The sequence below is a fragment of the Engystomops pustulosus genome, chromosome 7 (assembly GCF_040894005.1).
Source record: "Engystomops pustulosus chromosome 7, aEngPut4.maternal, whole genome shotgun sequence".
Classification (NCBI taxonomy): domain Eukaryota; kingdom Metazoa; phylum Chordata; class Amphibia; order Anura; family Leptodactylidae; genus Engystomops; species Engystomops pustulosus.
Window position 1 is genome coordinate 46,606,270 of NC_092417.1, and position 13,289 is coordinate 46,619,558.

The 13,289-nt window shown below is 44.1% G+C and overlaps 1 protein-coding gene and 1 long non-coding RNA gene across 4 annotated transcripts in view; one reads left to right on the forward strand and one right to left on the reverse strand.

Annotated features, from left to right (window-relative positions):
* Positions 1-11,574, reverse strand: part of LOC140069730 (uncharacterized) — a 21,787-nt gene extending 10,213 nt beyond the window's left edge. The window contains exons 1-4 of one of the 2 annotated variants that reach the window (XR_011848839.1): positions 11,390-11,573; positions 8,404-8,515; positions 7,323-7,529; positions 5,673-6,119 (exon numbers count right to left, since the gene is read on the reverse strand). This is a non-coding gene — a long non-coding RNA (uncharacterized lncRNA). Of the gene's footprint in view, positions 1-5,672; positions 6,120-7,322; positions 7,530-8,403; positions 8,516-11,389 lie in introns of those variants that run through there. The other variant, XR_011848840.1, reaches the window with a different exon arrangement.
* ARID4A (AT-rich interaction domain 4A) overlaps positions 11,520-13,289 on the forward strand; it is a 40,093-nt gene continuing 38,323 nt past the window's right edge. The window contains exon 1 of one of the 2 annotated variants that reach the window (XM_072115772.1): positions 11,520-11,854. The gene's annotated coding sequence lies outside the window, so the exon portion shown is untranslated. Of the gene's footprint in view, positions 11,855-11,909; positions 12,074-13,289 lie in introns of those variants that run through there. The other variant, XM_072115770.1, reaches the window with a different exon arrangement.

A 13,289-nucleotide genomic window follows, 5' to 3' on the forward strand; every position in this document is an offset into this window, starting at 1 on the left:
TGGTTATGACATATATACTGCCAGTACTGTATTCCTGGCACTGCACTAAGAAGATCTTCATAATCTCATAAAAGATCATCATTGTAGAATTTTGTATTTCATGCAGATTCCACATCTCTGCTATATCTATACATCTATATCTCAGCAGACCTATTCTAGCAACAACGTGCCCAGATACAATTATATCCGAGTCATAAACCACTTCCCGAGATAAAGGATATAGCCAACTACAGCCAGAGAACGAGCTACGCAATTACATCCTGGGACTAGTAATACAGCTACATCCACGTCACCTAAGAAGCCTTCCGTATAACACATGGAGGATTACTACGGAGAAACCTTCCTAGACTGTACCTTGTACGCCATTTCCGGAATGTTTTTACATAAAACACAAGTCTCATGAGGCCAAACACAGGATGGCAGGGTAATGCTTTACTTCCAGTTAACCCCTGAAGCTCAGCTTTGTGAAATGCAGCAGATATTAACCCCTTAAGGACGCAGCCTGTTTGCAGGTTAAGGCTCGCAACTTTTTTTTAAAATTTGACCAGTGTCTCTTCCTGTCGTAATAACTTTTGAACGCTGTTACTTATCAAAGCGATTCTGAGATTGTTTTTTCCCCACATGTTGTACTTCATTTTAGTGGTAAATTTTGGCTGATAAGTTTTGCGTTTATTTACAAAAAAAAAAATGATGAATTTTTAGAAAAATTTGCCATTTTCGAAATTCAAAATCACCGCGTTTTCAGGCAGATAGATTTACCACCTAAATAACATTTCCCATTTGTCTACTTTACATTTTCATAATTTTTGAAATGTTTGGATAATTTATTTTGACGTCACGCGGCCTACAAATCGAATAGCGATTTTCCGTATTTTCGGAATTGACTATTTTGGGGATAAATACTGTTTGAAATCAAATTTTACATATTTAGCAACAAAACCCCCTATATAACCAACCCATTTTCAAATCTGCACTCCACAAACTATCAGAAACAGCATTTACAAAGATTGTTAACCCCTTGAGATCTTCATAGTAATTGAATCAAAATGGCGGTGAAATTTAGAATGGTCAAATTTTGTCGGTTATACGTTCATTTAGCCCTAAAATTTACACATTTCCAAAAGATAAAAAGAGAAAATCCACCATACAATTTGTTCTACAATTTCTCCTGAGTGCAGCGACCCCCCACACGTGGCCGTTACTTGTGTTATGGGGGCACAGCGAGGCGCAGAAGGGAAGGAGCGCCCTGCAGCTGCCAGGATTTTAGTTTCCTCGGTGCCCCCTTTTGAAGGCTATAAAATTTTCGCTTTTCCGTTATTTGGGCCATGTGACGGCATTTTTGTTGCGGGACGAGATGCTTTTTCCAGTGTTACTATTTTGGGGTTGGTATCACCTATTGTTGAAAATTTTGGAACTTTTTTGAGGTCATGAGTAGAAAAGCATCAGTTCTGTACTGGATTTTTTACTTTTTTTTTTTTCGTGTACACCGTATAGCCTAATAATCCTGTTATCTTTATTCTATGGGTCGATACGATTACGGGGATACCAGACATGAATATTTTTTCTTATGTTTTACTAAATTTGCCAAATAAAACCCTAATGTGGGGAAAAATCTATCATTTTTGCATCGCTGTCTTCCAAGTGGCATAACATTGTTACGTTTTTGGCTACAGAGCTGGTCGATGGCTTGTTTTTTGCGGGACATGTTGTTCTTTGCAACAATATCATTCTGGAGTACATATGTTTTGTTGATCACTTTTTATTGCATTTTTAGTGGGATATAATAGGTAAAAATCATAATTTTTGGCGGGTTTTTGACGTTTTTTTTTTATGGCGTTCATCATATGGGTTCAATAGTTATTTAGTTTTATTCTATGGATTGTTACGGACGCGGTGATACTATATATGTGGGGTTTGTGTTATGATTTAGACTGAGCGTTATACGTCTCTTTATATGTTTTGGGGCTTATGGGCATTTTTAGTGATTTATAAAGTAATTTTTTATTGAAAAACATTATTTTGTACATTTTTTTACATGATCCACCATGGGATATGAACAAGCAATCATCTGATTGCTTGTTCTTGATAATACTCTGCAATACTAATGTATTGCAGGGTATTATCAGTGCCAGCCTATGCAGATGCATAGGCTGACACTTTGCCTTTAAGATGACGTCACAGACGCCATCTTAAAGGTAAACCCTCCAGGCTTCTCTGGGGTCCCGATCGGACCCCAGAGGAGCCAAAACAGCGATCGGCCCCCCGAAAACGGTGCAGGGGGGCCGATCGTGGGGTAAAGACCCCCAGAAGGCATGTTAAATGCCGCGGTCGCGTTGACTGCGGCATTTAACGGGTTAAACACCCACGATCGTAGCCCACTCCGACCGCGGGTGTTAGCCGGGGATGTCAGCGGTAGATTACCGCTGAAATCCCGCGGCTAACGATGCCGGTTCGGCTGCTATGCAGTACAGCTACGGCGCAGAGCGCTAAGGGGTTAAGAAGCTGACAGTTCAATAAGTGTTTATTAGACCAAGTTCTTAGGCTACATTCACATGATGTATGCCCGCCGTACCATAGTATGGCGGGCATACATCGGTGGCGCCCCTCTCCATAATTAGACACGTCCCATCCTTCTACAGGTTACGGAACGCTGACGCACATATGCTGTTAGGCCATAGAAGTGTATGGAGGATGTATATACGTTCCCCATACGTTCGTGTGAATGTAGCCTTAGTTGGCGTTTCTCTTAGACTTGGCCCCGTAAGTCTGCAGCACTGGCAGTAAAGTGAGTTATATTGTCCGCACTGTGCTGGAAGAGCAAACAAGACTGGGGTTACCAGGTTTACAGACGAGCTGATTAACTCCTCGGCTGCTGGTTTCGGGTACATTGAAGGCTTCCTTTTCATTGCAGGCAAGCTGAAAGTGTTCACATGCTCATATCTGTGCAGCAAATTTCTTTTGTCGAATTAAGGATGTTAAAGGGATTGGCTACTTTTGCTCATGTAATGTGTGTACGAGTTCAGTGGCTTCACTTTACAGAAATTCCTGACCATAAAACGGCTGTGGTCTTTTACCTCAAGAAAGTAGTGCTGAACTTTAAATAGATGTAGATTGGTAAATTATCTAACATCCTGGCCACCCCCAAACTACAAAAAACATGAAGTACGATGGCCATCCCCTTTAAGGAGAAAGCAGACAGACCGCCTGTGAGCCAGGAGCAGCAAAAACCCATAACACAGCTTGTGACCAAAAATATGCCAACACACGCAAAACCTCTACGTCTATTCTAATTCTGACCATAGCGTAGTAACGTCAGCCCAATCTTACACATCAGGGTATGGTCACACGCTTACTTTTTGGCTACGCCTGTTTTAACTGGCGAACAAAGAACTTTTACTGTGGAGAGAGGAATGACAGGAAAAACAAACCCAAGATCAGTCCCATGGACAGGTCAAAGAGCAGATCGGACACTAAACACTTTCATTTACAAATGTTATTTATCCTCTCCAGGAGGAACCAAAATGTCAGGCTGCCCTTTCATTATTAAGAAAATAGACTGGTAACCTGTAATACAGAGCGGAGCTATGGAAAGCTGAACATTTAGAAGCCGTCACATTAATAAGTCAGATGTGTTCTGTCTCCTTAATGTGGAGCTTACAGGTTACATGTAAAACTACATTCACCGACTTCCTGACTATACAAGAAGGTAAATGTCCAACCACTGCTTAAACAAAAAGTGGTTGGTGTAAACTTATTAAGAGTCAATCTACGCATCATTTTTTTCCGCCAAACTCAGACAAGGCTGCTCTTCACTTTATGCAGTTTAACAATAAATGTGCACCATAACGGTAAAGGGGTTGTCCGAGAGTTCTGGAAAAAAACCACACTAAAAAGGTGGCAGGAGGGGCTGCTAAAAAAAAAAAAAAACAAAGAAAAAAAAAAACCAAAGATCCGGCCAGACACGACAACCATCCGGGCTGCATTCACAATGCTGTGAATAGGGACGGGTAGGCGTGGCTGGTGGCTGGCCAGAAGCTGAATCCAGCGACAGCAGCACTGGACACCGGAGGGTGCCAGAAGGCAAGTAGATCTTTATTTTTTAAGCAGCCCCTCCGGCCACCTTTAGTTTTTTTTTTCAGAACTCGGACAACCCCTTTAATTCTCCTGACATATCCTTCATATTTCATATCCTTCCTGACATATTTCAACAAAATACCACAGCACTCAGACATATAGTTACCCCCTTTATCGCTACAAGTTATTCTGGGAGCTTTCAAGCATCCGGAACGCATCATGAAATACATATGGGAAGTGATGCAACTACAAGATAAACAGAGCTGCTCCATGACTGTAGATCATACTGAAGTGGTAACTAATGCAAGATCTGGTGATGTGGATCAATGTATTGTTAAAATGGATTATAAGGTCACATCAAATGTGCATTTAATCAGTCTAATTTATGATGCCATTTTAATCATGTATGTGTTGAGTGAGACTATATATGGAAGGGTTAGGGAAAGGGAACACACAACTATGAATTTTAGCTAGGAACCTAACCTGCTCATTGGTTAAAGGAAATCTACCGTCTGGAATTTACTTAGCGATGTAGATCCAGTGGCAAATCTCCAAGCGCAGGATGATCAAGGCAGTGCGTTTCATATTGCCGTTTATCTCGCCCTTTGCCTGCGCAGACCATCCCTAAAGCCACTGGGTGCAACGGCTTCGAACATCTCAGATATAAAACCCATTAACCCAGGAGCTCACAGGGTATTACACCAAGTAGCCCCTGCAGCACATTAGCATATCATAAAAGATCATTTTTAAAGGACAAAGGAGGCCATAAACTGCTATACGAAACTAACTTTGCCAAATAGATTTGAGATTGTAGATTTTCTTTAAAAGGGGCTTTGAAATAAAGGTTTCTCTTTTTTATTATCCTAGACAACCCCTTTAAAAAGTAAACCAGTCACATTTCTCGAGAAAGTAATGGGGAGCGAACCCTCCACAACAGAACCTGCTGTCACATTCTTAGAATTACAAAGCTGCAGTATTTTCCAGCCAGCTGAGAGGTGATCCCAGGAGCTGGGACTACATGTTGTATGTACACAGTTTATAAAGACAGTCCTGCCTTCAGCGTGCGCTCTTCAAGGATCTACAAGCTCTTGACATCACCACATCAGAATTTCCTCCAGTGTCAGACGCACATGGCGGCATCTCGACAGATTTATAGCGAAGCATAGTGAAAGACTTACATCTAACCCCCAGCATTTTCATTGGATTTTGTATCAACAATCCGCTGCAACAAAGGCTGAGCTTCAGGACTCCCACCAATCTTTTGCTGGCCTTAGAGCTGCACCACACGGAAAAACAAGAACAGGGATCTAAACAGTTATTATTCTGGCAAACCCTGGTCCACATTGAGAGTTATATTACCTGACTTTATGATAAATACACTTTAGTCTTAATTTCTATTGAGGCAGGTTGTTAAACTCATTTTCAGCACATCAGAATAGTCAGCTTTTTATAGCCAGTCACCCCCCTGGTGCACACACAGCGTATAACCCCATGCTTACGTCTACACAGTGACCAAGAGTGAGTGAGAAAGCTTCCACGTGACAAAATGCATCATTAATCCAGAAGGTGACAAGTCACAATAACTTCATACACACCAGTTGTTGTGGTTAAAAGGATTTTAACTTTATTTGATTATTAAAAATATCACATATACAGAACTTTTCAATTCCTACCACTACTCTACTGCAGCCAACTCCCAACCTTGGGGATCGCCATGGTCTACACAAAGAAGCTTCATCTCAAGTAACAGGACTATTCTACATAATTCCCATTTAGATAGAGTAAAGTATACATTGTAACTATATTTAGACATTCACATTAGAAAAGCCAACTTCTGACTAGTAAGGATTATTCACTATGTAAAGGCTTTGTTTGGATGTTTCTTGCTTACGGTAAATAGATCCCAAGCAGGAACACAATCCAAAGCCACGTCTGTACATCCTATAAGACTCTTAGCAGGTTTTACCTGACCTCTGAAAGACGACAAGCATCTATGTGTGCATCAGACGAAGAGGACACTCCTTCTCATCTTCTCCAAGCCATTCCTACAGAGGTAGACATATTGGAATAAATTCTAGAATACATTACAGAACTGGCTGACAGCACATCATTACATTGCATGTAGCTCTTACACAGGATTTATTATTTTCCAGAGATTTAACAGAAGTGTCTGGAGGTAAAACTATTCTAGTTGTCCATGGAAACCAATCAGAGTTCAGCTTCAATTTTATAAACTGCTGTGGGAATATGAAAGCTCATCTCTGATTGGTTGTAATGGGCAACTAGAACAGTTCCGCTATCAGACTTCTGATATCTCCATTCTCTGGTCCTTCATCTTTTGTGAACTTTACCTTTCGGGACAATGCCAACATTCACCTAATGCCTGGGAAATATCAGAAAATGCATCAGTCTAAAATAAGTGGATGTCTAACAAGCCTGACTCCTAAGGTTTTAGATTAGCTTTTACATATTAAACTTTATGATTGATCACAGTTACAGTCCCTTTATTTGTCAAATGTAAAGATCTTTGACCACCTCCAAAGCAAATTCAAGGTAAAGAGTAGTAATATTTATAGAATACCAGTCACTAAACTGTTAGCAGGACCCCTTACACAACTGGTCACTACAGTGTTGGTCTACTGGGAATGCATCGGCTTAAACAATTGAAAAAAAGTCTCAATTGGCGCTCATTATTAAAACAGAACCCGCCTGTGTAAGAGCCCTTGGGGCGTATTCACGTGGTGTAATGACAATTATATTTTTTGCTGGAAAATTGAGTTTAAGATCCATTATGCAACGCGGATATGGTCTAAGAAAAGAAGTCCATTGGAAAATGTCCCTCACTCCCATTGTTCCATATGACAATTTTTACTCCAATGTAATATATCTGCATATGTCCCCAATAATTTGTAAAGAGCTGCAAAATATGAATGTGCTATATAGATATTATGCCAAAATACTCTTGTACCTCTAAATGACATAACTAAGGGCATCCTCAGAATACCTCAGGCCTATAATGGCAAGAATTATATAATAGAACGAGAATTACAGGATATTTTTCTAGAATGTCAGATATTTTTCAAGTATTAAAAAAAAATGTAAAGTAGCCAAGTAACATTGTTTTATTCAATGTATGATAAAATGAGCAGCGGTCGGCATTCTGAAGATTCTCGCTTACGATCAATATATTAAGATCATAACTGAAAGTTTTATCACTACACTATTTCCATCTAACACACCAAATATACCTGCAGGGGGAGCAATCCAAAATGTTTGTTCAAGCGACCAACAGCACTCACTATCCAGACCTCACATTTTCACGTGCAGACGAGTATTGGCTTTACGGTAGTAACCGCGCTGCGGAGCAATGACAGCCAAGTCTCATGGTAGTGTCCTTGTGTGTGGAGACCCTCACCTTGTTGAGGTCCTCACTCTAAGGGGAAGCAAATTTTTACCTGAAAAAAAAACAAAACAAAAAAAAACACTGACTTAATATACATAGATCCTAAACTGTACATAGAACGCTCACAATCCAACAATGCATATAGTAAAACCACAACGCAGGAAATTCAATGAGCTGAACTTAGCAATAGAAGTTTGCTGCCTCCTGAAAATTAACTAGAAAAAAAAAAAATAAAGCTGTACAGGCCAGGGCACCTTCTCTACAGGAATTTTATAAAAAGCTAGTAGTTATATACACACCTTGCCCCCCCCCCCCCCTATTTTTATTTAAACAAACACACCAATATATACACATTTCTAATTAAGGTCACATATGACAACATGCCACCAACAGTCCTAGGTATTGTCCTCCTTAACAGGGCTACTCCCTATTCCCACTTTGGGCACAACTGTCCATTGCCACAACATAACATAACCAGCTCTAACTTGGAGCGAGGCTCCCCCACCCTTGGTGGCCTCATATCTCTCTCCATTCTGCATGGAGCACCCATGACTAAGGTTTGTACAAGTCTGTATTTAGGTCCCTGGCCTAAAATGTTTTTCCTAGGTAATACTGTAACGCTGACAATGTTAATATTACAGTCACACACCCATCTTTGAGGTCCCCTTGCCCCACAGGTTTTCACTAGGCTGTAGTATTGAAGCTTGAGCTATTAGTGGGTGCAATGTAATAGGATTGTCACTGCTCTAGCGCCTAGGAAACAAAATCCCTCTGGGGAAGCTCCGAGACAGCAGATAGGAAAGTATGCGGCCATGTTATTTTTAGTAATGTGCCTCTTGGGTTAAAGGGGTGTTCAGCCTTGTAGGTTAGATTAAAACAGAAGTGTAAATATAGTTTACAACAAAAATATAATTAACAGCACTTGCCTCAGCTTCCTCCTGGTGATCTGGTGCTGCCAGGTATTTGCTTATGACTTGTCAGCAGTGGGCTAAAGCAATGCTATGTGAGCCGAGACCACCCAGACAGGTGTGCAGGTAACTGGGAGAAAGCAGAGAATACCGTTTCATTTGTGTTTTGGCACATAAAAAAGGACACCTACCATCAGGAATCTACTCATTACGGTAGGTTCCCTTTCATAACCTAAACCATAATCTATCCTTTCCTAACCATATAACAAGGTCTAACCTCAGTGGTGGCCAACCTATGGCACGGGTACCTATGGCACTCAGAGCCCTTTCTGTGGGCACCCAGGCCTTCACCCCAACACAGAGTTTGCTAAATATGCCTCAATGCTTTCTCCTGTGGTCCAATACAGCCCAGGACATGCCATGCTCAGAGCTATTTTAAAGCAACTTCCTTGGTTGCCAGTACTATAGGAGGAGCGGGAAAGTGTGGATAGAGATGGATTGTCAATGGAGCTCCTGCTCCGAGTTACCTGGAGAAAAGCTACAATCCAATGTTCTCCATCTTTCTATTGTATTGGTGTCCTCAGGATGCCAATATGATTAAAACCGGTTTTTACAGCAGGGATCAATAAGATACTGCTTATATTGTCATGTTGGCACTTTGCAACATATATGTGGGTTTTGGTTGTAGCTTGGGCACTCTGTCTCCAAAAGGTTCGCCATCACTGGTCTATCTAATATACAAGTTTTTCGAAGGGCATTGAGTAGCTTCTCTAGAGTGGGAGCAAAGCCCACTCCACGCCCTAGTAACCTCTGCTGTCACTTCCTTCTGCTGCACCTGTCGTTTATATATCTGCCAGCACCTTCAGGTAGTATTCAAAATATCTTTAAAATTCCCTCCAATATGCTAGATCTCCTCTGAAAAATAAGCAGAAGAGAGTCATTTTTGCATACGATGAGCCAAGTTTAGAATCTGCAGGGCATTGGCTCTTCAGACTCCTACCTGCGGTTCTATGGTACCTAGAAACTTGCTTTTGATGTCAAGTTGAATATCAGAATCTCATCTTTCAGACAAAGATGCAGATAAAGGTTTTCTACCACCAGTCTGATGGTAGACTAGTAGAACTAACATGTGGGATGTCAGTCACAGGTACTGGAACGGAGCAGCATGACTGTCAAGAAAAAATGTACGCCACCTGAGCGCCTCTAGGCAGCGTCATCTTGTAATCTATACATGTCCCGCCCAAGGAGTATGCAGAAAGCTGACGCCTTGCACTCTCCAAGCTTTGGGCGGGACTATGATGGCATCATAGTATCATAGTTTATACGGTTGAAAGACGACATGTCCATCAAGTTCAACCAAGGAAGGGAAGGGATTGGATGAGGAAGAGATTTAGGGGAAACAAATCTATATAACATAACAGTCATTGTTATTTGGGTGTAAAAAAGGCACCTAGACCCTTGAACCTCTCTGCTGTCCCTGCTGTGACCAGCATCTGAGGCAGGCTACTCCACAGATTGACAGTTCTTATAGTAAAAAAGTCCTGTTGCCTCTGGTGGAAACCCACCACTTTAAAATGACCCTTCTGACCCACAAAAACCTAAACCTCGATTTCTCCAGGCGGAGATGGTGCGGGTCGTGCAGAGGCGTTCAAGTGACGTAAACTCTTGACAATCGTGCCGCTCCTGAACGTAAGAACAGTTCCAACAGCTGTGACAGACAAACATGTGACTTCTACGAGTCTACCATCAGTCAAACTGGTGGCAGAAGTCTTCGTTCTCCATTGACTTCCATGACCAAAGGTCATGAGCTGCTGTGCCATTTCATAACAGAAGAGGGAACGGAAGCTGCAGAAAGAGGTGTGAACTGAGTTAAAGCAAGATGAATACGGTCACATTTATGTCATGTGACCAATTCCAAAGAAACCTGCAACATTTAATGACCTATAAAAAGGTTCTGTTTGATTCCAACTTCAAGGGGTTCTCCAGTGACATAACTTACTGATCGAGGGGGGTCTCATTGATGGGACCTCCAAAGATCATGAGATCAGGGCTCAGTTGTATCCCAAAATGAATTGAGTAGCCGTTCTCTCCCGCGTCAGCAGCTCCAGTTATCTCTTTGGCACTGAGATTGCTGAGCACAGCGCTCAGCTTCCCCCACTGATCAGCAAGTTAGCTGCTATCCGCAGGATAGGGGCCAACTTCTATGTCACTAAGGAATCCCTTTAAGTGTCCATATAATGAGAAGAATACATCTCCGGACGTATGCAGACACTGTGTGCTAGATGTAACCAGCATGAGCACAAAGTCGTGTGCATAAAAACCCAAAATAAAGGTCACATCCCAGAATAAGCGCGATTGTGCCACAAATTTTGAGGCCAGATCTTGGACCCCATCACGGTTGTGTGCATAAGGACTCAGGCCACGTTCACACTACTGTCAGGATTTTCATTAAATTAAAATAAATAGAAAAATTGATATATTGAACATAACCGAAAACGTGTCAGTTACAGTCAGTATTACTACAAATCATCCATCTAGTTATGCAAAGTAATGGAATAAATGTTAATTATTTGTGTCTCCCATTGACTGCAATGTAAAAATGACAGCATCCATTGCTCACAAATTCTTTCCAAACGGGAACAAAAAAAAAAAGGAGTGCGGCAAAAATAAAGTGCAGAACAGAAGATAATGGATGACACAGATTACATGGATGTCCCTGGGAATATAACTAACGCGCAGTGAAGGAGGGAGGATTGTACGATAGTCTGAACTGAGTCTAATATTCATAAAGTGACATCACCCCCGGAGTATATGTGACACGTCAGGCCGCCATTACGAGCAGCTGTCGGCCCGCACAGGGCTCAGCACACGCGGAAGCCGCGCTCCTTTGCCAGTCAGGACTTCCTGTGACGCGGATGATGTCACCTCAGCAAATGGATTCCAATGCCAACAACGTCACAGCCTTGATGTGACCTCTGAGACGGGCTGGAGGCGTCTATCTTACCGTTACGTGCCCCTCCGGCGCCCTCATCCGCTGTATGTCCGGAGGGGATAGCTGTAGAGGCCCCGCTGCCCGGCTCCATGGCGCCCGCCGGCCTCCCGCAGCCCTGCGCCTCCCGCACAGCTCGCTCCTCCTGTCCGTCTAAGCATAAAATGGGAAACATCCCCCTTACAAAATGGCGCTGAGCCCTTTAGCGAGCGCATGCGCACTCCGCCTAAGCGCGCATCTGTCCCCGCCCCCTTGCGCAGCCCTTTCAGCTCGCTCTAAACTCGGCTTTAGTTCCGTTTCCAGGAAACAGTGCAGCCAATGACATGACAGGGACAGCTTCAGCCCTCAATCCGTGCAGCCAATCAGCGTTCCTTTAACTTCATCCGGATGCCCGCTGTCCACTCGTACGCAGTGAGGGCCTGTCTTCGCTGTCAGAGATCCAATACACATCAAGGATCAGAATGAACCAATCCGCATGCAGTATGATCATACCTGTATTCTGAAGAGCCAATCATAATTTTTCATTCCCGCAGCAAATCAGCGTTTTGTATCTTCCGACCAATTAGGCGCTGTGTCTGCTCCCCACGGCATGAGGATGAGCCAATGGTCTTCGGAGAAGGATTGGTTCTGCTCAACAGCTTGTTATTTCGTTTATTGCTTGCAGTTCCGTGCAAGTGGGGAGTTGTAGGAGCCGAGTGTGTGAGTGCAACTTTCACCCGTTTTGGGGTCACTTTAGGGTCCGGGGCTGCGCTGGAGGGATGAGGTTACGGTGTCGGGGTTAGGAGGGGGGGGCGGGATCCTTCAGCTCGGGGCATCCGGCTTGGCCGGGCGCTGACTTCTCCGGCCGGAGTTTGGAGGTAGGTGACGGCGCTGGGAACTGAATGGCCGGCGGCTGCGGAGCGCCGGGAGCCGGGGGGGTGCGAAGCGGCAGCGGGAGAAGTGCGGGGAAGCCGGGAAGTGTCTGCGGAGAGGGAGGAGGGGGCAGTGGGCATACGTGCTGCCGGGGCATGTCCGTGTCACCCTGCGGACAACTTCCACCAGGGAGCCCGCAGGGGGATGCGCTCAGGCCGGGGGTGAAGGGCTCTGACACGGATCCAGCCAGAAATGGCGACGTGACAAAGCCAGGCTCCCCCTCTGCACATCCAGACCACCCTGATCCTGCCGGGAAGCTGTGACAGGGGCTGCACCCCCAGTCCTGCCCTCACATGCCCCCCTCAGGTGGTGGGCTCTGGTGTCTATGACACTGGGCTGTCAGGTCACTGTCAGGGGGGAGGGGGGCACCAAAAAACTGGGGTCCCCATTGTTGTCAATTAGATTTGAAACATGATGGAAGTTTGCACTGTCACCCAGCAGGGAGCGCCGTGTGCTACTACCCCCAGACAGAGGGGCACATGGCCAACCTGAGAGGTCACTACACCACCCTGAGTATATGGTTATGGTGTAGTATGGAGGCTGTCACCCAGCAGGGAGCGCTGTGTACTACTACTACCCCCCCACGTCCACTTAGACAGGGGGGCATATGGCCAACCTGAGAGGTCACTACCCTGTGTGTATGGTTATGGTGTAGTTTGGAGGCTGGAAATTCGTGCTGTCACCCAGCAGGGAGCGCCTTGTACTACTACCCCCATCTTCACCTAAACAGGGGGGCACATGACCAACCTGAGAGGTCACTACTGTTAGTATGTGGTTATGGTGTAGTATGGAGGCTGGTAGTTTGTACTGTCACCCAGCAGGGAGCGCCGTGTACTACTACCCCCCAACTCCACTTAGACAGGGGGGCACAAGGCCAACCTGAGAGGTCACTACTGTTAGTATGTGGTTATGGTGTAGTATGGAGGCTGGTAGTCTGTGCTGTCATCCAGCAGGGAGCGCCGTGTACTACTGCCCCCCACCTTCACTTAGACAGGGGGGCACA